Source organism: Oryctolagus cuniculus, chromosome 2 (assembly GCF_051225735.1).
Source record: "Oryctolagus cuniculus isolate XC-2025 breed Fujian yellow rabbit chromosome 2, ASM5122573v1, whole genome shotgun sequence".
Taxonomy (NCBI): Eukaryota; Metazoa; Chordata; class Mammalia; order Lagomorpha; family Leporidae; genus Oryctolagus; species Oryctolagus cuniculus.
Window position 1 is genome coordinate 35,376,371 of NC_142868.1, and position 27,455 is coordinate 35,403,825.

The 27,455-nt window shown below is 44.4% G+C and overlaps 1 protein-coding gene across 39 annotated transcripts in view; it reads left to right on the forward strand.

The window, feature by feature from the left end:
- LIMCH1 (LIM and calponin homology domains 1) overlaps positions 1–27,455 on the forward strand; it is a 346,429-nt gene that overhangs the window by 179,154 nt on the left and 139,820 nt on the right. For 8 of the 39 annotated variants that reach the window (XM_089327137.1, XM_089327143.1, XM_089327149.1 and 5 more), the window contains exon 1: positions 3,901–4,085. The exons of 26 other annotated variants lie outside the window; for them this stretch is intronic. The gene's annotated coding sequence lies outside the window, so the exon portion shown is untranslated. Of the gene's footprint in view, positions 1–3,874; positions 4,086–27,455 lie in introns of those variants that run through there. 5 more of the 39 variants (XM_089327125.1, XM_070068158.2, XM_070068160.2 and 2 more) reach the window with 1 other exon arrangement.

Here is a 27,455-nt window from a genome sequence, read left to right on the forward strand (position 1 = left end):
CAAGGAAAATGTTATAAAGAATTGGACTAGGTTAATGAATTGTTTTCAAGTTAAATTGCTATGCTTAAATACGTATGAAGACAAATTATCTCTTTTTCTATGACCATAAATTTTGAAGGCTCCCCTGCTGCTACTCCCCACGTTATAGTCTTTTCTTTGGAGTGTTTGATCCATATTGGCAAGGACTGGAAGAAGAAGGGAGGGGTGATAAAAGGAATTTGGGACTGCAGAAGTCATTAGCAGTCACACTTAGATGTGAGAATTATGACAGCCACTTAGATCTTTTCATTGACACCTTATTTAGATATAATATCCACTCTGTTGTTTAAGATTTATTTATTTGAAAGGCAAAGTGACAGAGTGAAAGAGAGACAGATCTTCCATCTGCTGGTTCACTCCTCAAATGGTCACAACAGCTGGGCTAGGCAAGGCTGAAGCCAGGAGCCTGGAGCTCCATCCAGGTCTCCCACATGGGAGGCAGGAATTCAAGCACTGGGGCCATCACCTGCTGCCTTCCCAGGTACATTAGCAAGGATCTGGATTGGAAATGGAGTGGCTGGGACTTGAACTGGCACTCTGATATGGGATGTCGTGCCACAGTGCCTGCTCCTATCTACCCAGCCTTGATCCTGCAGCTTCTCCTCTACTCCTTGACATCTCACTTTCAGTACTTGGTGAGTTTGTCAGCTTGCTTGGGCTGCCAACCAAAGTACCACAGACTGGCTGGCTTAAGCAACAGAATTTTTTTTTTTTCATAGTCTGAAGGCCAAAAGTCCAAGATAAGTGGTGTGGGCAGGGTTGGTTTCTGCTGAGGCCACTCTTCTTGGCTTGAAGCTGGCCATCTTCACCCTGTGTCTTCATGTGGTCTTTCCTTTGTACACGGGGACTTCCAAAAGTTCACAGGCAGACAGAATTAAAAGATAAATTTATTTTGGTACAAAAAAAATTTTGAGGTTGGCACCATGGCTCACTGCGGTGCCAATATCCCATATAGGCGCCAGGTTCTAGTCCCAGTTGCTCCTCTTCCAGTCCAGCTGTCTGCTGTGGCCCGGAAGGTAGTGGAGGATGGCCCAAGTGCTTGGGCCCTGCACCTGCATGGGAGACCAGGAGGAGACACCTGGCTCCTGGCTTCGGATCCGTGCAGCACGCCGGCTGTGGCAGCCATTTGGGGGGTGAACCAACGGAAGGAAGACCTTTCTCTCTGACTGTCTCTCTCTGTCTAACTCTGCCTGTCAAATAAAAAAATTTTTTTTTGAAATCCATGCAGTTTTTTCATAGTACGCTTTTCCTCTGAACTTATTGAAGACCTCCTGTGTATCCTGTGTATACAATTCAAAAAAATTTCACTAAAAAACATCTTTTAATTCCATCCTTCCATGAACTTTTTGAAGTACTTCTCTGTATTTGCATTTCCACTTTCTGTAAGGACACAGTCATATTGGATGAGGGCCCATCCGATGACCTCATCGGACTTAATTACCTTTTTAAAGTAAAAAAAGAAAAGTCATATTCTGAGTTATTGGGGGCTAGGACTTCAACTTACGAATTCTGGGATGCAGTTTAATGCATAACAGTGGGTAAGCCAGCCAAGCGCTGAACTTCTTATTCACATGTGGGTGAATACCTAGACTTGCTAGCTCAAATCTAATATCCTCTTCATGTACCACAAATTATTTTTCCGAACTTGTTTCCATAATTATTTTGTGTCTCTGCAAAGGTAGGAGTTATATATAGCAGTCCTGTAAAACTTTTTTTCCTGAGATTTTTTTCCTTCCTATCCCTGCTTTAAATAAAAAAAAAGTTTTTCTTTGAAGAAAGAAACCACTGTTCTCCCTTATCTTTCATTGAACAGCGATTAGCAGGTTTGTGACATTACATCAGTTCCTCACTTTTTCCCCTTAGGAACAAGACCTTCCATTAGGAACTGTGAGGAAAAAAATATATAATAGCAGGAAATACATATTTCAGCCCAAGTCTTATTTCTTTGTAGTCATAGCTTGCTTAAAAAAGTCCTTTCTGTGGAATGAATTCTTCCTGCGTCCTCCAGACCCAGGTTGGTAGGGACTCTAGTGTCTGACAACAGGAAATACTTCACCAGCTATTTGAAGGCGTCGTGTGAACAACAGATCATGCTAGGGTGAAACACACTTCTTTTAAAATGTGCCTGCCTCAGAGGTTGTTTTTGAAGGAAGTTTGTATTGGGAAGGGTTTCAGAAGAACTTACTAGCCTCCTCTCTTGTCATTAGCTGGCTTCCTGCTGGATCCTTAAGGCTGTCTCCATCTCAAAGTGGATGCAAAAATTAGTTTCCCTCTCTGCCATTCTCTCCATGGTATAAAATATCAGACCTGAGTAGATCTTTTGATATGTATCTTTTCCAAAATTAAACTTTACTCAGTGTAAAGTTTTGACTTAAACATTTTTAATAGGATGGTTAATACTATGTTAAAACTCATAACCCCAGTCTAACTGGTAGAAAAATGTCAGACAAATCTAGACTGAGGAACATTCTACACACTATCTGATCAGTACTCTTCAAAAGTGCCAAAGTCACCCAAAATAAGGCAAGTCTCAGAAATCCCCAGGAGGCTGAGGAGCCCTGAAGAGGAAATACAATGTGGTAGTCTGGGTGAGATCTCAGAGCAGAAAAAAACATTATGGAAAATTAATGAAACCCAGATAAGGCATGGCATTTAGTAATTAGATGTATACCAATGTTCGTGATAAATGGATCATGGAAGTGGAAGATGCGAGATATGAGTGATACTGGAATTCTCTCTCTCTTTTTTTCCTAAAAACTACTCTAAAAAGTTTACTTTAAAAATTAGAATGAATGACAATAAAGATAAAAGCACAATGCAAGGAAACCATGGAAAGAGGAGAAAACCCAGAAGTCATTAATAAATACTAAATGTCAGCCTAGCACTTGATGTATGGATACCAATAAATAACAGGATACCACTGAGTCAGCTGGCATATCAATCCAATAAATCTATAGAAGTGATGAATTGGTTGTAAACAGTGTTTTATAGCATTTGAAAATTCCAAACAGTAAATCCACACACGATGTTTCTGCTCACATATTTCAGAATCCCGTTTTCAGAATCTACACAAATGAATATTTCGTGTCCTTTAGGGAGGCCAAATAAAAGACAACAGGTAGAAAATGGGTTTTGCAGTAGCACGAAAGGCTATAACCATAAATACTGTATCTCAGAGTTATACCGGCAGAGGCCTGGAAACACATTAATCACCCAACAGAGCAGAAATTCCATTCCTAAATGTCATCTCAATTTCAGGCATCAAGAGTAAAGGCTCCTGTTTAAATGCGAAACATAGAATGGATATGATGGTCCTTGTTTTCACGGGGATTCATGGAGCGAGCGCACCAGCTTCCTCCTCTGTACAATGGGGTTGATAAATCTTGTCTCGCCGTTGTGGGATTGGCTGAGGTGATGTATGTAACGTGCCCGGGATGAGGGATGGCACGGAGTGTGTTTCCAAGGAGTTAGAGCTGTGCATCCTGTTTATGGTGCTCGTGATCATGACAGACTTTCAGAACGGGAAGCCATTTAGAGACTTCTGCTTGAAACACCATTCTTTGACCATCAAGGAAACAGGCTCAGTAGGTGGTGACATGCCTTAGGATCTTGTTGCTACTTTGCTCCAGGCTGGGGACTTGAACCCTCATTCCTGTGGTCCCACTGGGGTGCGTGTTCCAGATCCAGCTGGAGTGACAGTTATGCAAACCTACTGTGTGCTTGCATTTGTCCAGAGCTCTGCTGCAGAATCACATCCAGTCATCTCTGGCTCCTGGGATGTGATTCCCTTCCTCAGGGGGTTGCAGCATTCTCCGCCTCCCTCCCCAATAGGTGTGGCAATCAGCTCTCTCCCAGTTAGTCCCCTTTCACTGCATCAGCATTTCAGCGGCTGCAGCCAGCCCGTGGACAGGGCTGGAGTGTTCTCGGACAGGGTATCTTGGCTGCTGGCTTGGGGCTGACTACTGGCGCCCATGAGGAGACGTGTGCCTTCCGTCTCCCAGCATGGACACGCTGGAGTTCCCTGCGAAGTCTAAGGACCTGTGTGGGTGAGTAGCACCCACTGTGACAAAAAGGCTTGTTTTTAGTGTCTGTGGGGGGAGGGAGGAAGCCATTTAGATGTTAACAGTTAGAAAAAAAAAAAAGGTACTCAGAGTGCGACTAAAGTCGTACCAAAATTAGCTTCCTATTGGAGTCACCATGTCCCCTGATATTTTCACCACCTGTTATTTTTAATTAAGCTTGAAAAAATTCTCTAAGGAAAGCATTGTTTTTTCTTTGAGGCTGAAAGACACTTAGGCACGTTAGTCAAAATAAAGAGGATTTGCAGGAGTTTTGTAAATGTGAAGCCAACTCTGCATTTTCAAGACTTGTTCCACTGGCTCTCTGCTGTCCATCAGCATGGGTGTCATGGGGGCAGCGTGGCTGCAGCAGCCGTGGGAGCTACTGTCCCCCCAGAGCCTCTCACTGGCTACTTCTGTTTTCCTTGCTTGCTACACAGCTCCGTGTCTTAACAGGAGGAGACAAAGAGGAGCAGAGAAAATCGGGGCGGGGGGGAGCGCAGCCAGCCTGGACCCAAGGGTTGCACATCTCAGCCCGGCCCCCTGAGCCCTTGCCCCTCAAAATCAATATTTACTGCAGGCTTGGAAAGGAACGTGGGTTATTTCTGGACAATTCTGCAGTAAGATCCTGTGCGACTTGTCTGAATGCTGAACGCTTCATGGCCCTGGTTATCTGGGGGAAGGAAATTTTCCTAAGTCAGATTTATGGAGCTGGATTGCAAACCAAGCTGCAGCAGAACCTAGCGAATCCCCATGGCGAAGTGATTCATCTTCGGAGAGTCGGAAAATCTATTTTTATCACCTGGATGCAGCCAGCTCCTCGTTTTCATTCTCTCGCTGAATGACTGCTATTTCCTCCGTGGTGCTGAATAAACCGAAAGTCTGGGGAGTCCGAAATGTCCCTCTGCGGCTGATGCCGCAGCCCCGGGGAGAAGGGGACGGTTGTGCACTGCACGGGTGGGCCCTGCACTGTGTGAGGGTCAGGGGCGAGCGGAGGCTGCGAGCTCCAGCGGCCGGCCTCTCGCTCAGGAATCCACCTGGGGGGCTGTGCGTCCTGCTCGCCTGCTTTCTGTGTGAGGTGCGCACAGGGCAGCTGCTGCCTGGGACTCTTACTGCTTTGCAAACCTTCCCAGGGGAAGAAGGGACGAGAATGCAGCACACTCCTGACGGCTCACCTTTCAGACTGTTAATCAGGGCGTGGAGAAGTTGCCAGTGGAGCTCTTCAGTCTCATATTAGAGCAGAAAGGGGCTTCCTGACACCATCTTGCTCATTTCCCTGCTTCCATTCAGGCTCATAACCAAGGCGTTCTAGGCAGCCGCACGTTCCCCACTGGCTCTTGCTACAGTCCAGGTAACGCTGGCAGAGCGACAGTGGTTTGCTGTAAGGAAGTAGGGAAGAGAAACGGATGGGAGGAGAACGCCCGCTCCCTAAGCTTCCTCAGAATGCTCACTCTGGAAGGTGTGAAAAACGGCAACTAGAAAAGCAGCCAGCATATTAACTGTATAGGAACCGTGTTCATGGCTGTGGGAGGCATTTTCAGTACCTGGTATACAGTAGGCACTCAGTACATGTTTATTCCCTGCATGGCCGGGATACCGTTCCTTGTAGTCCTCAGTTAGCCTTCTTTTTTTTTTTTTTTTTTTTTTTTTTTTTTATTTTTTTATTTTTTTTTTTTTGACAGGCAGAGTGGACAGTGAGAGAGAGAGACAGAGAGAAAGGTCTTCCTTTGCCGTTGGATCACCCTCCAATGGCCGCCGCTGCAGCCGGCGCACCGCGCTGATCCGATGGCAGGAGCCAGGAGCCAGGTGCTTTTCCTGGTCTCCCATGGGGTGCAGGGCCCAAGCACCTGGGCCATCCTCCACTGCACTCCCTGGCCATAGCAGAGAGCTGGCCTGGAAGAGGGGCAACCGGGACAGAATCCGGCGCCCCAACCGGGACTAGAACCCGGTGTGCCGGCGCCGCAAGGTGGAGGATTAGCCTATTGAGCCACGGCGCCGGCTAGTTAGCCTTCTTATGAGCCCTCCTTCAGAGAGAATATTGTAGGTAGTTAGGAGCTGACATCCTAGAGTAGATGATTTAAGTTCCGTTTCTTAGTTGTGTGCTTTGGCAGGTTATTTAGTCATTTGAGGCCTCTGTTTCTCCATCTGTCAAATGGGCATAATATAGTAACTGCCTTCTATGGTTTTCATGAAGAGTAGATAGCTAATATAGGTCAAAGGCCTGGAATTTTTCCTGTCATGTAGTTCAAAAGAAGAAGAAAAACAAGAGCAGGGAAAAAAGGAGAAAGAAGAGGGAATAATAGGATTGGTCATTATTTGGGATCCTTTCAGATTGTGACCTGTGGGGAGCAACTCGGACTAGACTAAGTTACTGGAATTAAGACTTATTCTATGCATCTGCTCTTCCACAATATGGCGCTGGGAGAGTAAACAACTTCTACACAGCTGCCTCTCGCCAATTTGATTGACTGAGCTGCAGGAGCTGATCCTGCTCCTGATTGGAGGAGAGCAGCATGCTCGGCGTGTGGGTAGCAGAGTTGGGATTGGTGGAAGAGGACTATAAAGGAGGAGAGAGACAACATGCACCAGGAACATCTAAGGGGAACATCCGGATAACATCTGAGCAGCCCCCGAGAGAGCCGGCTGGCGGTGTGCCACTCCCCCGTGGAAGTGGGGAAAGTGGCAGGGGGAACCGCCCCTCCACGGAGGTGGAGGGTCAGCAGCCAACCCGGGAAGAACCAGCAGCAAACCCGGGAAGGGCCGAGCAGACAAAAGAACAGCACAGGGTCCTGTGTCGTTCCTCCACGAAGAGGGGGAGCGACAGTGACCCTGTCTTTGGGATTTCATAATTCTCTGAAACCATAATTTCCGTGATGTATAACCCTTCCTTTATCTAATGGAGAACATAAATTGGGAATTAAAGTATCAAATGGAGTTCAAGGGAGAAAAAGATTGCATTCCATCTCTGAAGAAATAAGTGAGTGAACCCCTCCACCCCCACTCCGTGCCAGATACCACACCAAGCATCAGATTTTCAGTGGTGAAACACTGAGCCCCTCCCCTAGTAGATGCCACAGTCCCCGCTCTTGGCGGCATTGTGGGGGCTAGGAATTCATTGGCTCAGCGAATGCAGTAGCTGTGTTCCTTGTTGTCTACAACTAAAGAGGAATAAATGTGGAATACACCTTGGGGGATGAGGCTTCCCAGTTAGTCTCCAGCAGGGAGAGGGGAGAGAGGGATGGTGTGTGTGTGTGTGTGTGTGTGTGTGTGTGTATGGAGTGGCACACGGAGCTCATTATGAAGCGATAGAAAGACTGTGAAAGGCCCACAGGAATGGACATAGGATTCAACCATGAAGCCAGAGGGAAATCCAGAGTGATGGTGTGTACCATCAGCCTCTGGATGCCGAGGAGCACAGGAAGTAGTCAGGAGTGAGAGGACCAATGCAGTGGTAACGATATGAAGTATGAGCCATAACCTGCCAGGTCCTGGAATTCCCAAAACCCAACTTCGACAGTGTAGATTGGAGAAGGATGAGCCTGTGTTTGGTCTTTGCAGAGCCTAGAGCCTCATGTCTCTTGGGAACACCAGGTGGGTATGTATGAGCTACTGATTTCTGTCTGGTTTGGGCTGTCTGTAGGACTTTCTGATATTTTAAACTAGAGAATCCCTTTTTGACTTTGGAGATCCTGGGGCAGTGCTCTGTACCTGCCTTTGATACCATTCACTCGTTTTTGCAACTGTTTTGCCACTGTTCTGGGTGGCAGCACTATCCCTGGTCACGTAACCCGGAGCCAGTGAAGTCAGCAGCGTGAATCGTGGAATGCAAGAGTTAACTTTTCGTTCTGTTTTCATCCCAGTGGCTGGACTCATTTCTGGGGTCTCTGGCTTCTTAAAGCAGTCATTTCTTCCATAGCAGCCAACTGCAGAGAAACAGAGCTTGTGAAATGACTGGGCGTGTTTGACATGGCTGGGGTTAGTGCCTTCTGTTTGATTCCCACGTAAGCGTTGCCAGTGCCTTCCAGAGCTTCTCAGTGGGAGGTGCTGGAGAACACTTTGGAAAGCAGCCCCTTGTGTCCCTGCAAAGACACCATTTGAAGAGCTGCTGTGGGGTCCCTGACCCTCCTAGGGCTGAGCCCAGGACTCACCTCTTAGAAGCTGACCCCAGCTGGCCTGCCGCTCTGAGCAGCGGGCTCGAAGCTGTGCATGCTTGCCGGCTTCCCAGCTGCTCTGGCCCGGCTGGACCAGCGTTCTGACTGCATGCAGTCTCCTCTCCTCTCATCACACCTCCTGGGACGTTCACCCCAGCCCCGAGTCCGCTGGAGTCTTCTTTGATAGAATCTCGTTGTATCTTCCTCATTGCTGTTTCAGTTTCTCACTCCCAGAATAATGAAACAAGCTGTAGAAGATTCTGAGTATTGATTTTACCCACGCTGCAGCTACTGTACAGAATTTTGCCTTTAGGAATATGGAAAAGCTTAGGGGATTCTTGCACGTGTGTGTGTGTGTGTGTGTGTATACACGTGTGAGAATCTTTTTTTTTTTTTTTCTGAGAAGGCAGAGATGTCAGGAGGCTTATGCTCTCAAATTATTCAAGGTAATTGAGGACAAAAAACATGAATTTACAGTAAAAGCTTGCATGAAAACCTACTGATGATAAAGATGGATGTACGTAGATTTAGTAAAAGGCAGGAGGGGAGGAGTCAGGCATGGAGGGAAGAAGGAGGGAGCAATGACTGATGAGCAACTGAGCATGGCTTTGTTTCCCAACTGGGTCACCCTTAGACAGCCTGTGCTCCCTGCTTCCTGAAGCTGCCCTGTTGTCCCTGCGTCGTTCTCCATTCCCCTGAAACACGTGTTCCTGAGATTTATTCCGCACCGGTATTTCAGTTCTTTCCAGAAACCTAGCCCATCACCGCGGTGTATCTCCTACAATCCCAGGAGGGCACGTGGTCGAGATGTGACCTTTTGCCAAAGGACAGCTGTGGTCAGCTCACGTGCGCACAGGAGGAGGGGAAAACTTACGGTAGTCTCATAGCGCTTGTAGGCATGAACTCCAGGACACTGAAGCACTGAACAAGGTGTAAAATAGTCCTCACAGTATTCCTAAGCAATTACGTAGTCTGATGCTGGTAAAGGTGATGTCCGTCTGTCATTGTTGAAGGATCCTTTGACTTTCAAGAAACAACTGACTAGCATATCTTTGTGATCATTAATGGAATGGGTGGTGTTTTATTTTGGGGTCTTTTTTCTGATTTACATGTTGATTCAGTGATAGCTAGTTCTATTAATGTGGGACTTATAGGGGAAAAAGTAATACGTGCAACTAAGTATGCGGTGTTGATTGGTAATGCAGAACGTTCTTCCCTAATGAGAAATATTTGTACCTATGATAACTAGTGCCCTTCAAAGCACAGAATATCTAACTCAGTGTTTAGTTTTTATTATAAATATACTAACATATTTTATGTATCTTAATAGGAATGCATTAACTTACATTTATAGATTGAAATGTAAAAATATAAAATATATATTTGTATGTGTGTTATTAGGGATATCTATAAGCTCCTGGAGAGATTGTGTTTTCTCTAAAAGAAATTTTACTTTTTAAAAGTTGGATTTTTCTGGCTGAAGAGCCCATCAGAGTATTTTAGGCATGGAAAGCCAAGACACTCCGGCAAAAAAAAAAAAAAAAAAACCAACCTAAATGAAAGATCTCTGTGAGTGAGATCCCAGTAGAAAGAACAGGCCATCAAAGAAGGAGGTACCTTTCTCTGAAGGGAGGAGAGAACTTCCACTTTGACTATGACCTGTCTAAATAAGATCAGAGTCGGCGAACTCAAAAGGCTTCCGTAGCCTTGGCAACCCATGACAAGAGCCTAGGGAGATTACTGACGCCATAAACAAGAGTGTCAATTTGTTAAGTCAACAATAGGAGTCACTGTGCACTTACTCACTTACTCCTCATGTAGGATCTCTGTCTTTAATGTGTTATTCAATGTGAATTAATGCTATAACTAGTACTGAAACAATATTTTACACTTTATGTTCTGTGTGGGTGCAAACTGATGAAATCTTTACTTAATATATTCTAAATTGATCTTCTGCATATAAAGATAATTGAAAATGAATCTTGATGTGAATGGGATGGGAGAGGGAGTGGGAAAGGGGAGGGTTGCGGGTGGGAGGGAAGTTATGAGGGGGGGGAGCCACTGTGATCCATAAGCTGTACTTTGAAAATTTATATTTACTAAATAAAAGTTAAAAAAAAGTTGGATTTTTCACAACATTTACCCAGCAGGAGCACAGACCGGGTTTATTTATAAGACAACAAAGCTCTGAATCCACTTTGCCCTAAACTGAAGCTGTGTCTTTTCCTTTGAACACAGAGATGGAGGCCGGCCTAGGGTCTCTGCAGTAGACTCAAAGGTGCCCTCCCTGTCACCCTGCCTGCTTTCTGTTGCATGATTAACCAGAGAGCGGGGAAGGCTGGTTGTCCCCGTCTTAATTCTTCAGTCTAGATCTCCGTTCTGCGTTAGGCCTCTGAGCCCAGAGCAGTGCAAGTCTCTAGAGTTCTGACAGCTTGACTGGATTTCTGATATAAAAACAAAAGCACCTGTGTGTTATTTTTTCATAGAAAGCAAGTAGTATGTATACAATTATGGTGATAAGCTTTTATCACTTGGTAGAATGATGCTACAGTATCTTAAGCAAGTGGTCACTGCCTCTTCCTCCACAAGTCTTATAAGAGTGGTTTCCTTGTTTTGTTTTTACGTGCGTGATGGCTTTGGGGAGCATGCTGGGAAGCCTGCCGTGGAAAGCCTTCTCCAGATATTTGCTTCTGTTTTTTCAAGCTAAAATCCAACCCTTTCACTTGTGGATACACTTGCCAGCAACAAATAACAGGAGGAAGCCTTGGTCTTGTATTTCAGTCTCCCTACCTTGCCACCAAGCTTCCTCCACTTCGAGCCCATGATGGCACTGAATGCCTTAAAATGGGCCAACTGAAAGATAATCTGCCCTTAAATGAATCTGTGACCCTTTTGAGACCAAATAGAGCTGTTGAAAAGAGTTCAAGAACATAGTAACTCCCAGAAAGACTGTGAACATTCTTGAACCCTTTGAGTCAAAGTGATTTCTCTCTCTCTCTCTCTCTCTCTCTCTCTCTCTCTCTCTCATTCTGTGTGTGTGTGTGTGTGTGAAACTTGCAAAAAGGAAGCTCAGTAGCAAGATATTTGAAGCCCTTTGTGTTCTTAACCCTGCAAGGTTTCTCTTGGCAGGACTTGAAGAAAACTTGGCTGTCATCTATTTTCTGCTCCCATTGAAGGGAGCAATTGAAACGGGGAGGTGCTGATGTGGCAAGAAGAAGCCCACAGAGGAAAGATCCCAGGAGGCTCCGGTGCCCCGCAGCTCCCTAATTATTCCATTACCTAGCTACCTAGTTATTCCATTGCATTCACCCTGCTCCCCAAGTTTTTCTTTTATGTTTCTCTTTTCTCCTCTGCTGGGGATCATTCACCAAGGGAGCCTTTCCGGGACCACACATCTGTCCCGTTGCCACCATGTCCATCGCTGAACACTGGGTTTGCCCTACTGTCCTTAGCATGGCTGTGCCTCCCCAGGAGCCTCCTTTATCTGCACTGGGCAGCTGATGAGGATGAGGCAAGCTTTGCTGTCATGAGCTTAGCCTTCAGGGACTCCCCAGCTCACTGAAGTTACCTCCTGTGTCCTTGATCTAACTCCAGTTGCCAAGTAACGAGGAGGCACTGATTTGCATTGGTCCGTCTCTTTTGTGAATTGCTTATTTCCATTCTGAGAGCGAGGCTCTGAACTGGCAAATGCCTGCAGGGACTTCAGTATCACAGGACAAGGTTATGTTATCTCCTGTATCTAACCTCAGAATTACCCCTCAACCAGAGTAGAACAGATTTTGGCCCTCATACTGAATTTCAGTGTGATGTGTTGGACTCCTAAGAAAAACTTGGGGATATTTTTAGCAAAATAAAGTATTTTGATGCATATCTCTCACCTGAAAAATTTCCCAGATTTTCTGTGTCTGGATTCTTAGCAGCTTCACAAAGGGGTATTGTATTTGAGTCGGAAGAGAAAAATATTTTTATTTCCTGCCCTTGATGGTTAGTGGGATTGATAAAAAAGCATCAAGGCTCTTTGAGTTCTGGGTAGCCTGTAAAAAAAAACACATTATGTAAGAAAGAACTTGAGTGGTTTTTTCCTGTTTGTCAGTGAGAGGGGAGAGTTACAGTGGAAAGTGCAGGGCAGCCATCAGCTGGAATGGAAAACAAAGAGCTTTGCTAGAAAATCACAACTGAGACTTCTTGGGCAGCTACACGTGTGTCATCCGCCAGTAAACTCCCGGCTGACACTGACTGATGGCTTTTCCTTCCTCCCCCCAGGTTAGTCAAAAGACACATTTACTCATGTACATTCCTGAGAAGAACTCTTGCAGCTTGAGTTGTAGGGTGTTGAAGCCACCCACCATTTTATTAAATGAGTGATTGATTGTCTCTTAGTGTTGGTCAGAAAAAATTCATTTGAAACAGCACAGGCTTGCATTTACAAAAAAGTCAAATAAACACAGAATGTACTTACTTGAGCAGCTGGAAGACCAAATAAATGTATTCAGTTTTGAATATCCATGTCATTTCACACTTATGATTTGACATTTTAATTTTGGGGTACAGTAGCTTAGATGGCCCAGCCATTTCATTGGTTATATATTACAATAATATATACTACTCCAACATGGAGTATTGATAATAGAATAAATGCTTTACAAAAAAATAAGAAATTATTCCTCCGTGGTCTGTCTATTCATTCATCAACATTTCCAGGGCTCTGTCATCAGATCTCGCTGCAGACATTTGCTGAGATTGCTATCATTGAATAGAAAGCTGCCTGCCATTGGGAACTGTAAGAAGCCCTCACTGGTCTATGGTTTTGTAAAATAATAATAATAATAATAATCTCTGGGGGACTATTTATGTTGTTTTTTGGTTTTGCTTTTTTTTAAGATTTATTTTATTTATTTGAAAGAAAGAGTTACAGAGAGAGGCAGAGACAGAGAGAGAGGCCTTCCATCTGCTGGTTCACTCACCAGATGGCTGTGCTGATCCGAAGCCAGGAGCCAGGAGCCAGGAGCTTCTTCCAGGTCTCCCACGTGGGTGCAGGGGCCCAAGGTCTTGGGCCATCTTCTACTGCTTTCCCAGGCCATAGCAGAGAGCTAGATCAGAAGAGGAGCAGCCGGGACTAGAACCAGCACCCATATGGGATGCCGGTACTGCAGGCCAGGGCTTTAACCCACTGCGCCACAGCGCCGGCCCCTATGTTATTTTTTTTTACACTTGTCTCTATGGAATGAAATCAGTGCATTGCTTTTTTTTAAAGGTTTATTTATTTAAAAGGTAGAGTGAGAGAGAGAGAGGGAAAAAAAGAAGTGGGGAAAAGGAAAGGGGGAGATATCAATTTTCCATCTGCTAGTTCACTTCCCAAATGGCCACATTGGCTGGGGCGGGACAAGGCCAAAGCCAAGAGCCCAGAGCTGCTGTCTTAGTCTTCCACATGGGTGTAGGGGCCCAAGTACTTGAACCACCTTCTGCTACTTTTGCAGGCATGTTAGCAGGGAGCCAGATTGGAAGTGGAGCAGCAGGGACTGGAACCAGCACTCCCGTGTGGAAGTCCCAGGCACAGGCTTAACAGCACTACCCCATAACACTAGTCCCAGTGTGTTTATTTTTTTTGTTTGTTTCTCTCCACTTTCTTTTTTCTTCCGTCTCTTTAAACCCCTCCTGTGGTCTGTCTGTTCTGAGTATTCTCAGCACTTTAACCCTACTCTCCTCTTGCCTAACTTACTGTTCCACTTAACATGTTGTTCTGGGGCCAGTGTTGCAGCAGATGGAAGACCTCTCTCTCTCACTCTGCCTCTGCTTCTCTGTAACTTTGCCTTTCAAATAAATAAATCAATATTTTTTAAAAAAAGCATGCTGTTCCAGGCAGTAAACATATTGCTTCCCTGCTGACAGACTGTGGCACTAGAGTGGTAGTAAGCTTCTGTACAATCAGAGCAAAATTTGATATCTTAGGTCAGCCCCATTATTCCTCCAGCTCAACTCGAGGTTCTATTAGCCATGGAAATACTAAGAAAATCTCTATCCCCCATCTTTGTGAATTCCTTAAAGATCATACATCCACATATGTGTGTGCATGTGTGTACATATACATGTATATGCCTACATATATAATAATAGAGAAAGATGAAGACAAGCATCTTCCTGTCAACTTGGGACTTTACTATCTGAAATGTCAACAGTTTGCAAACGGAGATTTTTCCTTGCACCGTCTCCTTATCATTCTTTTTTTTTTTTTAGATTTATTGATTTATTTGAAGCAAAGTTACAAAGAGGCAGATAGAGAGAGAGACAGAGAGAGACAGAGAGGTCTTTCATCCACTGGTTCACTCCCTGCATAGCTGCTATGGTATGTGCTGATCCAAAGCCAGGAGCCAGGAGCTTCTTCTGGGTCTCCAGTGCAGGTGTAGAGGCCAAAGCACTTGGAGCATCTTCTACTGCTTTCCCAGACCATAACAGAGAGCTGGATCAGAAGTAGAACAGCCAGGACTCAAACCGGCATCATGTGGGATGCCGGCACTATAGGCAGTGGCTTTACCTGCTACGCCAGTGTCAGCCCCTCCTTATCATTCTTTAACATTTGTGTAGATATTAGGATGTATGTGTGTGTGTGTGTGTATACATAGCAGTATGATTGAATCAGATTCAGTTGCATATCTGTTACCTCACATTCTTATCATTTTTTGTTGTGAGAACATTGAAAATCTATTCATTTAGCAATTTTGAAATATATGTTGTTGTTAACTATGGTCCCTATGCATTGCACTAAATCACTCAAACCTGTGCCTCCTGTCCAGTTGAAACTTTGCACCCTCAGACTAACAGCTCCCCTTTCCCAGTCTGCCCCCATCTCTTACCCAGCTTCTGGTAGCCACCATTCTGCTCTCTGCTGTTTCAGTTCTACTTTTTTTTAAATTCTACATGAAAATGAGATTGAATATTTGTCTTCTTGTGCTTTTTCTCAACCGTGTTAACTACAGAGGCTCGGGTTCATCTCCTGGCTTAGCCATTTCCCAGTTGTTTAACCTGACTCCCAGTTTCACCTTTTTCATGGCAAGTGAGGATTCACTATAGTATTGACCTCATGGGGCCGTTGTATGGATTTAATCAGCTAATACACACAATGCAACTGGTATGTTTACTGGTCCATGGTTTGTGTTCACAAAAAGGTGACTAGAATAATGGTGCTTACGCAAGTTTCCCAATCTGGAATGTTCTATAATAGTAGTACCCAACTCACTGATTTGTAAGAAATAAAGGCATATGGATCAACTTAGTTGGCTGTCTAGCACCTTATAAAATGTCAGTGAATAGTGATAGAGACTTCTGCAATGATATAGATCATTATGCTTTTGTTTGTCTCTGCCCTGTGTTTAAGGCTTACCCTTAAGTTTCAAAAACATTTATTTGAGGCAGAGAACATGGTGTGAGTGTGCGCATCCACTGGTTTGTAGGCTAAGCTGAAATTGGGGGCAAGAGCTCAACCTGGGTCCCCACGTCAGTGGCAGGGACTCAACTTCTTGCGTAATCCCCACTGCACCTCAGGAAGTGCATCAGCAGGAAGCTGGAATCAGGAGTGGAGGAGGGTCTCAAACCTACGCACCCAAATGGCGTTCTAACCAGTAGACCAACACGCACCCCCAGACCTATACTGGAAGCCATAAGCCTATTACAAACTCTGCAACTAAACCCACCAAGTCACTTTGAACCAGCCACTTGCTCTGTTTCTGTTCCTCAATTGTAAAATGTTAAGGATAGTCCCTCACCTTCAAAGTATTTTAGCAATGATCATATCACTTAATCATTTTTTTAAATACCTGTTAATGAGAAACTCATCCAGGAAAGCTGTTTGTTTACTCCTTTCTGCCAAAAAGCTTACTAAATTCTTCCCTTTAGTCTTTTAGTAAATTTTCTTTTATTCAAAAAAATTGTGTTGTGTTTGATTAATGACGCCATCAACATGCCTCGTCCCAAAGTGTAATTGATCAGTCTCTAATTCCCTCAAGTTATTCTTATTTCCTGTGGTTGTATTCTTAATTTATAAACCCTTGGTCAGTTTCACCAAAAGTAGAATCCTGATGCCTTCCAGAATTAACTTCTGTTTATCAATGGACAATATTCAGTTCTGTTTCTTTCCCAGTGGCTGTTCTCCAGTGGCTTTGCTCCAACTCCCAAATCTTCATCTAGTTATTCCCTCTTAGAAAATAGATGTGAGGCTGGCGCCGTGGCTCACTAGGCTAATCCTCCGCCTGAGGCACCAGCACCCCAGGTTCTAGTCCCGGTTGGGGCTCTGGTTCTGTCCCAGTTGCTCCTCTTCCAGTCCATCTCTCTGCTATGGCCCGGGAAGGCAGTGGAGGATGGCCCAGGCCCTTGGGCCCTGCACCTGCATGGGAGACCAGGAGGAAGCACCTGGCTCCTGGCTTCGGATTGGCGCAGCGCGCTGGTGTTAGCGGCCACTTAGGGGTGAACCAATGGAAAAAGAAAGACATTTCTCTCTGTCTCTCTCTCACTATCTAACTCTGCCTGTTGAAAGAAAGAAAGGAGGAAAGGAAGAAAGGGAAAATAGATGTGAAAACTTGTTTCCTTTAGGATTGGGTCACCCCTAGAGGGAGGCAGACTAGGTATGCACTGTGGTTTCAGGCCAAGCACCTTGGACTGGAAGTGCAAAGACCAGGGTTGCATGGCAGGCTCTGCTTCTAGAACTGAGGGCTAGCGCAGGAGAAGACATTTATGTTTGCTTTAGTCCTTGGTTTTCCCACCCATGAAATGAAAGCACGGAATGAGTCCTAAGCCTTTTCTATCTTTGAGGACTTATGGTCCCTACCCCTTCTCATGTCATCCATGCTGTTGCTCTTGCCTACAGTATGCCATGGATTGTTCTAACTATAGCTCACATTTCCTAAGCACTCATTATGTGCTGAGCGCTTTATTGTTTACTCTTCACAATCAAGGTAGATGCAACTGGCATCTTCCTCTTATAGAGGAGTAGGTGGTGACACAGGGATGTAATTCCATGCTTGGGAGAGTGCGCTGAATGAGCAATGGAGCTAGAATTTTAAATCCCAGAGCCCAGGGCCACAGCCTTGCTAAGCACATCGTTAAGCCCTTTGTTTTTTTCCCCCCTTTTCTCTCCACAACATTAGGAAGATTATAGTAATAGCATCATTTTATAAATGAAGAACAAGTAAGTCTAGACAACTCTGCCAAAGTCACCCCAGCCAGTGTGCAACAGCTGAAGTTCAAACCCAAGCCTAACTCTTAACTACCATGGCTCACGGCCTGAGTTCCTTACTAGTCTCACAGGTTCCTTTCTGAGTAAGTAAAAAGCTACGTTATGGCACATTTTAAGAAGAAGGACTTTTTAAAAGTATTTTAAGCATGTAAGGTAGAGGCTGTGGCAGATTTGCTAGAAAAAACAGATCATTTTGTAATCAAGACATGATGTGTATGTAGTTTCTTTATATTTAGTAAAATATTAAAGTTTGATCTGATTCCTGCTTGGTTTGTCTTATATTCCAAATAATGCTGTCTGAATTAATAAAATTTCACCATGGATCTAAATTGCAAGAGATGCCAGCTTCAGTCCCAACAGCCTGGGTGGCTCTCATTATGTATGTCCTGTGTTTCTTACCTCCCCACTTAGAAATCTGCTTCCTGTCTACAGGAAGGAAAGACTTTAAATTTGATATGGAATCGAAGTTTTTGTACAGGAAGCCTGTCATATAGTAGGTGCTCAATGAATACCTGTTGACTGAAACTGTAGGAAAAATCATCTGATACCCTTGACTCATTTTGATCTCCAAGGCATTAAAAATGTTGGTCTTTTTTTTTTTAAGATTTATTTATATATTTGAAAGGCAGAGTTACAGTGAGGCAGAGAGGGAGGGAGGGAGTAAGGGAGAGAGGGAAGGAGAGAGAGGGAAAGAGAGAGAGAAAATCTTCCATCCTCTGGTTCAATCCCCAAATGGCTGCCACGACCGGAGCTGGGATGATGCAAAGCCAGGAACCAGGAGCTTCCTCAGGGTCTCCCACACAGGTGCAGGGGCCCAAGCACCTGGGCCATCTTCTGCTGCTTTCTCAGGCTACAGCAGGGGGCTGGATCAGAAGTGGATCAGAAGTCCCAGCCAGGACTCAAACCAGTGCCCATATGGGATACCAGCATTGCAGGCTGCAGCTTTACCTGCTACGCCACAGCACTGGCCCTTAAAAGAAATGTTGGTCTTCTGCATTCTCAAATGACTTGGAATATAAGGTGCAAGGTCATCTCTTGCCATCTCTTGGTGTGTGAAGTTGGAATCAGCCACACACCACATGGCCTAAAATTTCAAGTAGTAGTTGACAGGAAGTGGGCAGGAATTATTCCTTTGCTTTTCATTGTTTATATAAACACTAAGTGTCATGGCAACAAGAAACTGACAACCAGATGAAGAACAGAAACATATGGAGAAGTAGGAGACAATCTTGGAAACAAGGGATTTTGAAAGAAATGCTTCATTTGGCTCATTGTGACATGAGTGGATTACTAACATGGTTTGTTGTATTCCTGATTAAAATACACGTCTACTCTTATTAGAGAATTAATGAATTAGTATTGCTTTTTACTCTACAAAGGACTGAAAACAGCAATATAAAGATATAGTAGAGGGGAGAAATCAAAGCTTTTAGCATAGAAGATATCAATAAAACTGAAAGATAAATATCTTATATAATTTCTGTAATAGGAGCACATATTTGACTTTGAGTTTTCTAGCAGCCAGAGGAAAATGGAAAGAATAATTAATTATAAAGATTTTAACTTCTATGGGACAGAGTAATGTTAATTTCCTCATTTGGGAAGAGAATGATTCTTAACATCTAGGTTAAAAGAAATTATTTTTACAGGCATTGTGTATTATACTGACTCTTTGATTCCAATAAAATGTCATTCTGCTTTCATGAGAGGAAGTTGATGCCATTCAAGATGATGAGTATTTTGAGTTATTGTCAGGCCAGTTGTGTAATTAGAGAAGAATACAGATGGCCTATGAGAGGAAATAGGCCTATAGAATTCATGAGTTTAGTTGACTTTGCATGATCATGCATAGCTATAGCAGTTTTGCTTATATCGCCAAGCACATTCAGGACCACGCAAAGCAATACTTGAGCTTTGAAATTTCCTAAAGAAGTTGGTTGGGACAAAGCAATCCTAATAAGTTCAGCCTTTCTTTATACAGCTGCATCATGACATTAAAAGTTATCTGTATCACATCAAAATGATTGGTGTGAGCATTTGGCCCAGTGGTTGATGTGGGACTTGGGACACCCACATCCCCTGGATTCAAGTCCTTCCCTCTCCAGTCCCAATTCATCTTCCTGCTGATGTACAGGTAGCTGTTGATGACTGGAGTGGAAGAATGGTAGAATGGCAGAGTGCGCTGGCCTCAAGGTTCCCCAAGGAATGTTGTTGTCAGCAGACTAGACTTCATGTGTCCTGGAGGTGACTTCTGCATGAATATTCTAGAGCTGGTTTCAACAGTTTTCCCTCTTGGAGCCAAGGACTAGAGGCCAGCCTTACATCCTGCATTCATTCCTGGTTTTCCAAACACTTATTGTCTGTATAGCTACTATCTATGCCAGATCCAATGCTGTTATCTGAATGTGCAGGGATGTAAAAACAAAGCAGGTGATGTCTCTGGCCTGAGTGAATCTCAAGGTCACAATATTAGGCCCAGGCCGGTCAGATTCGGCAGCCCAGGCCTGGTGAAACTATAGTGGGGTAGTCAGCTTTGCTGGTTTCCAAGCTCAAATTCAGTGAAGCCTATTCATTTGACACATGGCTTTGATGCTTATAAAGCTATAATTTTCCAAAACCAAAGTTTTCATTTTGAGAACCGCTGAGGATTTGAATCAGCATTTCCGTTTCCATCGTCTATAAAGAAAGAACGATTTTGCTCCCTCTTATATATTGTAGATCTTCCACTAGTTCTCTTTGTATCAGCTACCTGTTATTGCCACTTGGTAACAATCCCAAAACCTCAGGAATGTGAAACAAGTGTTCATTGCATGCACTTTTGGCATGGCAGCCTGGCTCCGCTGAGGTGGGCAGAGGTAATGCGGTGACCCAGCACTGCTCTTGCTCTCGCTGGCTGTCCCAGGTGTACTCTTATCTATGATATGCTCATCCACCCTACTGTATTGAGACTTCATTTCTATGCTACCTGCAGTGATGCCAGGATTTTTCATAAAATGTGTACCTTGACCTGTACAACTTTTCCAAGTATGGTATGACCACTAAGTAGAATAGAGGAACAATCCTCTGGTTCTGTTACTCCTGTTCCTTGTTCATCTGGGCTGAGATGGCATTAGCTTAATTAGCTGATGTTGCCCAGTTGGCGCTCATCTCATGTCAAGTTTCTGAAAAACGAAACTTCTCAGATCTTTAGCCATAGAGCTGCCAAGTCTCATTCATCCTGTTGGACAAAATCTTTGTCTTTAATGTCTAGTCCTTGAACTGTGTCAATTGAGTTTTGCCATTGAAATATGTATTGAATCAACTAACTTCATTCATCCATTCAATAAGTATTTACTATATACCCATTAGATGCCAGGTGCTGTGTAGGGAACAAGGTGTGGATGCAGTCCTTGCTCCTGTGTTCTACTCACAGAAGAGTAGGGTGGATGTTAAAGATTTAGCAGGCATAGGGCCAGTGCTGTGGCGCAGAGGGATAAAGCCCTGGTCTGCAATGCTGGCATCCCATATGGTCAGCAGTTCGAGTCCCAGCTGCTCTTCTTCTGATCCAGCTCTCTGCTGTGGCCTGAGAAAGTAGTAGAAAATGGCTCAAGTCCTTGGGCCCCTGCACTCATGTGGGAGACCCAGAGGAAGCTCCTGCCTCCTGGCTTTGGATCAGCTCAGTTCCGGCTGTTGTGGCCATCTGAGGAGTGAACCAACGGAATGGAAGACCTCTCTCTCTGTCTCTGCCTCTCTCTGTAACTCTGTCTTTCAAATAAATAAAATAAATCTTAAAAACAAAAGTTTTAGTAGTCAGGATTAAAACACATCATCAGCTTTCCAGCATCTTTTTTGCTATGAAGTCCTTTGCATTGTATTTGAGGACTCCTGTAGTTGATTAAAATTCCAGTCATTGCCATTTGATTGATATTTGGGATTTTGGTGAGACGTTCACACATTTGCTTGAACAAGGCCTGAATGGTTAGCGGAAGTGGAAGCTGTTCACAAATTTTGAAAGCAATTTTCTGTTGAAACTTACACACTTGATTGACATCATACTCATGGCGATGTTGACTTAGCTAGAGTTTTTCCTACTGTTTTTTGTGGAAAGTTCAAGTATTCTTCCCCTGTGCTGCTTGGTGGACATAATGTGTAAAGGAGTTAAGCCTCTCCCAGAAAAGCTTTCTGTCCCTCATACCATGTGGTATGCTTGTGTTGGAGCTAGTTGAATGCTTTCTGTTGGTCCTGGGCACCCCCTTAGCAATGTGCATGGTGTTGTCCTGACCCTAAAGCTGATAGGTAAGTACAGTGAAGAAAGATCAGCCCTCTTCAATTGGGTCAACATTCAAAATGCTGTTCTAGAAATGTTGTTCTTTCTTTAAATAACAAATATCAGGAATCCACAAAGGTGCCAGAAATGTATCAGTAACAAAACACCTGCTGTTGAAGGTAATAATGATAATAAATGAATAAATAAGAAAATTATATCATATAGTAGGCAATAAGAGCTATACACAAGGGCATAAAGTGATGGGATGAAAAGCCAAAGGGCATAATTATAAGTAGAGTGGTTCGTGTAGGCCTCATAGAGAAGGTAATAATTGAACAAAGGTCTGAAAAAAGTAAGTTGGTGATGTAGCTGTTGAGAAGATATAACACGTAGAGATGATAGGCAGTGTTAAGTCCCCTGGATCTGTTTTTTCAATGTTGATTGGTTGATTGATTGGTTTATTTGGAAGGGGAGACATGGTTTATTTGGAAGGAGAGACAGAGAGAGAGAGAGAAACATCTCATGTCTGCTAATTCATTCCTCAACAGCCCACAACAGTTAGGGCTATACCAGGTTAAAGCCAGGACTCAGGAAATCAATCCGTATCTCCCTTGTGGGTGGCAGGGACCCAAGTACTTGAGCCAGCACCTGCTGCCTCTCAGGGTTTGCATTAGCAGGAAGCTGGAATCAGGACTGGAACTGGGACATCAGCCCAGCACTCTGATATGGGGTAAGGTTATCTAAAGCCATAGCTTAACTAGTTTGCCAAATATCCACCCTGGATCTACTGTTTTTATCATCAACTCTGCTACTAGCTAGGTGATAGCACATGTTGGTTACCAGTTTTTGAGTGCCCATTACACCCAGGCATTAGATACTTTACATACATTGTTTTGAATCTGTCTAGGAGTTAGGTTGTGTTATGTTTCCCCATTTACAACTGAGCAGACTGAGACTCTGATAAATTCAGTCAACTTCAAACATCTTAAGCAGCAGCGGAGATAGGACTTGAATCCATCTGACTTTGAACTCTAACTCCCAAAGTAGGCACTTTTCTCTTTTAATGTCCACGTATATCCACACACATCTAACCTTGGTGGGAATGGACCAGGGACTCACTGTTTAGAGGGAGCAACTTAGGGAGAGTTTTGTCACTGAAAGATCAGGTTTATAAAAGAAAGCTACATCACCCACATTCTTTAAAATCCACTCCCAAGAGATACTTTCCCCAGGAAATGTCCCCTGAATAAGGCAAAATGCTTGGGGTCGAGCCTCCAGCTAGGTTAACAGATCTCTTTGTGTAGCCTGCTGACTATAAAGGCAGCCATTCTGCTTATTTTTAACTATCATTAATGACTATTCTTGGAGCACATCTCGTATTCCTTGGGATACAAAACCAGTTCTTTTCTGAACACCATTGATCAGTGATTGCTTGACAATCTTGACATAATAATAAACACAGACTTTCCTTGTACTCTACTCTGGAAACTATATCCCAATGTAGGCTGTTGTGAAGTGGTTCTCATTTCTCCATGGCAACAGTCCAAGGATGGACTTCATTTATAGGCACTGGCCATCCGGTAGTCATAGTGACCAACAGTGTTGTAAAAGTAAAGATAAATGGAAAATTATCTCCCACCACTTATAAAGAAGGGCTAAACATGGTAGCCTCATGTACTAGTCAGTATACTTATAGCACATTAAAAAAATACAGCTCAACTCTCTCACACATTTAGAATTTATAGCAATTAGGAATTTGGGAGTGATAATTTGAAAAACTAGGGCTCTTTTTAAAAAGATTTCCAAGGAAGCTTAAAGTGGTGCTTTTTCTTTTAGTAGATAGCCTTAAATCAAGCAAAAATATAAAAAATGTTTTGCTTTTAAATAAGAAACTGTAGGGGCTGATGCTGTGGCATGGTGGGTTAAAGCTCCGGTCTCCAGTGCTGGCATCCCATATGGATGCTGGTTCTAGTCCCAGCTGCTCCCCTTCCGATCCAGCTCTCCACTATGGCCTGGGAAAGCAGTAGAAGGTGGACCAAGTTCTTGGGCCCCTGCACCTGTGTGGGAGACCTGGAAAAAGCTCCTGGCTCCTGGCTTCAGATCAGCGCAGCTCTGGCCATTGCAGACATCTGGGGAGAAAACCAGCAGATAGAAGACTCTCTCTCTCTCTCTCTCTCTCTGCCTCTGCCTCTGCCTCTGCCTCTGCCTCTCTGTAAGTCTGCCTTTCAAATACATAAATAAATCTTTAAAAAGAAAAAAACTATAGTGGCTCTCTGTGCCTGTGTATACATAAAATGGTCAGAAATCTTTTTTTAAGATTTATTTATGTATTTGAAAGGCAGAGTGACAGAGAGAGAGAGAGAGAGAGAGAGAGAGAGAATGAATCTTCTATCTGCTAGTTCACTCCCCAAATGGCTGCGGTGTACAGTGTGTGCCAGGCCCAAACCAGGAGCTTCTTCCGAGTCTCTCACGTGGATGCTGGGGTCCAGGAACTTGGGCCATCTTCTGCTGCTTTCCTAGGCCATTAGCAGGGAGTTGGATTGGAAGTGGAACAGACGGGACTCCAACAGGTACCTATATGGGATGCTGGTGCTATAGGCAGCAGCTAAACCTGCTCTACCACAGCACCAGCCCCAAGAAATCTTAAAAAGGTACAGCCTGATGGGCAGAACCAGCACAGTTTTCATCGCATTGAAATGAAAAGAAATTGATGTACTGGACCTTTTTTAAAAAAATGTTTATTTTTATTTATTTGAAAGAGTTACAGAGAGAGGTAGAGACAGAGAGAAAGTGCTCTTCCATCTGCTGGTTCACTCCCCAAATGGCCCCAACAGCAAGAGCTGAGCAGATCCAAAGCCAGGATCCAGGAGCTTCCTCTGAGTCTCCCATGTAGGTACAGGGGCCCAAGCGCTTGGGCCATCCTCTGGGTGCTTTCTCAGGCACATTAGCAGGGAGCTGGATCAGAAGTGGAGCATCCATGACTCGAACTGGCACCCATATGGGATGCCGGCACTACAGGTAGGGGCTTTAACTCACTGTGCCACAGCGCTAGCCCCTGTACTGGAACTCTTGAGACCAGATGGCGGGAAAGGATCCTTCCATGAATCTCACTGGGTGAGCGTGGCCTGGTAAATTCTAAAGTGCCTTCCAGGGAAGGTGGGTCAGGCCAGTGGAGGGCTTCACAGGGGCTTCCATCAGGAGGTTAAAAGCCGAATCCTGGAAAGGTGAGCCTGGCACCAAGACGTACTCTTTCTAACCTTTCCAGCTGTGCTAGAACTTTCCTGAAAATGGATGTTCAACAATCGTAAGGGTTGCCGGTTCTTAGCTGATCACAACAGCCACAGTCCCAGCCTGGTAGGAGGCAGTGTTTTGAGATCCACAAGGACTCCTCATAGTGCCTGACTGTCAGTTTATTTAAAGCTCTAAGTATAGCTGCTACATACTCATCAGACCAAATGAAAGTCACCCATAAACCCTACCTGCCTTTGGGTCACCTTTTGACATTTTGATGACAGCTCTCAAACCATTGTACTCTTCTCTTAAGAGTCTTTAAAAAGCTTATACCAGCATTTAAAAAAAAACAACCTCAAAACTTGCTCCGGGAGTTTTAAAGACAGGAATGAGAGTCTTGGCCTGCCTTACATCTTGTGGAAATTCCCTAAAAGTGGGGAGGGGAGCAGTTGCGCTATTGGCTAAGGAAAGAGTTCTCCAGTGGGATACACTCCATGTCCATTTCTGCCCAGCCTCATTTCCTGCCCCTTTCTTCCCGGTCCCTGCACCTCCTAATGCCATTACCTCCCAGGTCCCGTGCCCCTTCAGAGAAGAGGCAGAACTGAAGTTAGATTTGGGACCTAGCCTACATCACCTCCCTGAAGCCCCGTCCTGGCACTTCCAAGGGGATTCCCACCCCTGGGTGCTGCTCCGTGAGGGTCAATCCTATTGTATCTATGAAGGATGCATGGGGATGGCTTCTCCTTGAGAGAGAAAGTTCCATGGAATTTAGACTGTTGTTTGTCAACCCCTTTGGCAGCTTGCTGCATAAGTCTACCTCATGAATGATTGAATTAGTGTATGAAGGGGTGGTTTTCCATCTATGGTCTCAACGTAAGCCAAGTTTCTTTATTTTTTAAAGTTATTGATTTTGAATATCCGCTCTCATTTCAACACACCTCTCTTCCTCATCTGGTTATTATGGTAAATGTTTGAGCTACTAATGCAGAAATGTAGCTTTGTCAATCACATACAGATTTTTGTTTGTTTTGCTTTGTATTACCCAAATGAGCATTGTCTTTGTAACTGAAGAAAACTGGGTCTTTTGCCTTATTGAACAGATTACTTTCGAAGGACAGAATGAGAGTTATGACAGGTCTATGTGCAAAAGCCTTTCTGTTGTTTTCCTTTGAAATACTCCTCTAGGAATTGCAGGTTTTTAAACAAAATACTCCGACTATTGTGGCCACTAAAACATAATAAAAATAAATTGGAAGTCCAGCTTCAAGTCATCCTAGAGGAACACCTTCGGCTTCCTCCTGTTGTCTCAGGCCTTCCATGTGACCTGTGGCCTGCCCTCCTCTCCCCAGTCTTAGAGGAAGATACTCCCCCTCCCTGTCTTGATCAGACTTTCTTCCAGAATGTCCTCAGCCAAGCCCATTTTTTCAGTTCTCTCTCTTACATTCCCCACCTCTCACTTTACTACCAGCTCCTTCTCGTCAGTCTACAAACCTATTTAATCCCCTCTACCCTTAATTCATCCTTTTCTGGACCTGGCTGCATCCTCCAACTCCCTTCTTCTCCATCTTCTCTAGGGGCAAGCTTGTTGCAAGAATGTTCTCCATTTACATCACCCATGTCCTCCTCATCCTCTCTGTACATCCTGACTCTTTGCTAGTCTGATTCTCACCCCTTCCACTGGATTAAGCTCTAGTGGTCACCATGTGACTGGTATGATGGATTAATCCCAACTCAGAATGATCTCTCTTCTTGACCCTTGCCACCCCGTAGCTTCCAGCACTCTTTTATATGCAACCTCCCCCACCAACAGCAGGCATTTCTGTAGGTCCTGCTTGTGGTTTACACCTCTCTCTACCTCCTTTTCCTTGGCCAACTGTTTACGCTCTTCATTTCCATCACTGTGCATACACTAAGGAGCCCTAAGGCCATAGTCAGGACTCCTCAGTCTAGGGTGACAAGCACAGTCTCTCTGCGGGGCTCTGTCCACTGATTTCCAGGGGCTACCTGCACTTCTTTTCCTAGATTCTTGATAATTCTTCAACTTCATTCTGTTCAAGACCTAGCTGGTCACATGACCCATCATCATACTTATTTCTCTGAATAATTTATTTCCCTATTGGCAACACTGCCCTTCCAGCCACCGTGCTTGGGGCATCTCAGTTCTCAGCCCACTCTCCGGTTGTTGCAGAGTCCTGTAAGTTCCCCCAGAGTCCTCTCCGTCACAGGGTCTCCTCCTTTCTATCCTATTGGCCTTTGCCAAAGTCCCTGCCACCCAGTGGGGATTCTATTACAGTCCTGCTTCTTCAGTGCGACAAAGATGACTTCAGGTTCCTTTACAAGTCTTCGAAGGCTACAGATGCCTTACTGTAATTGGCCTTATGTAATAATAAAGGCTCAGAAAAAACAGTGCTTGCTGATGGTCCAAGTCTAGGGTTCTCGGGGTTGGCGCTGTGGCACAGCAGGTTAAAGCCCTGGCCTCCCATGTGGGCGCCAGTTCTAGTCCC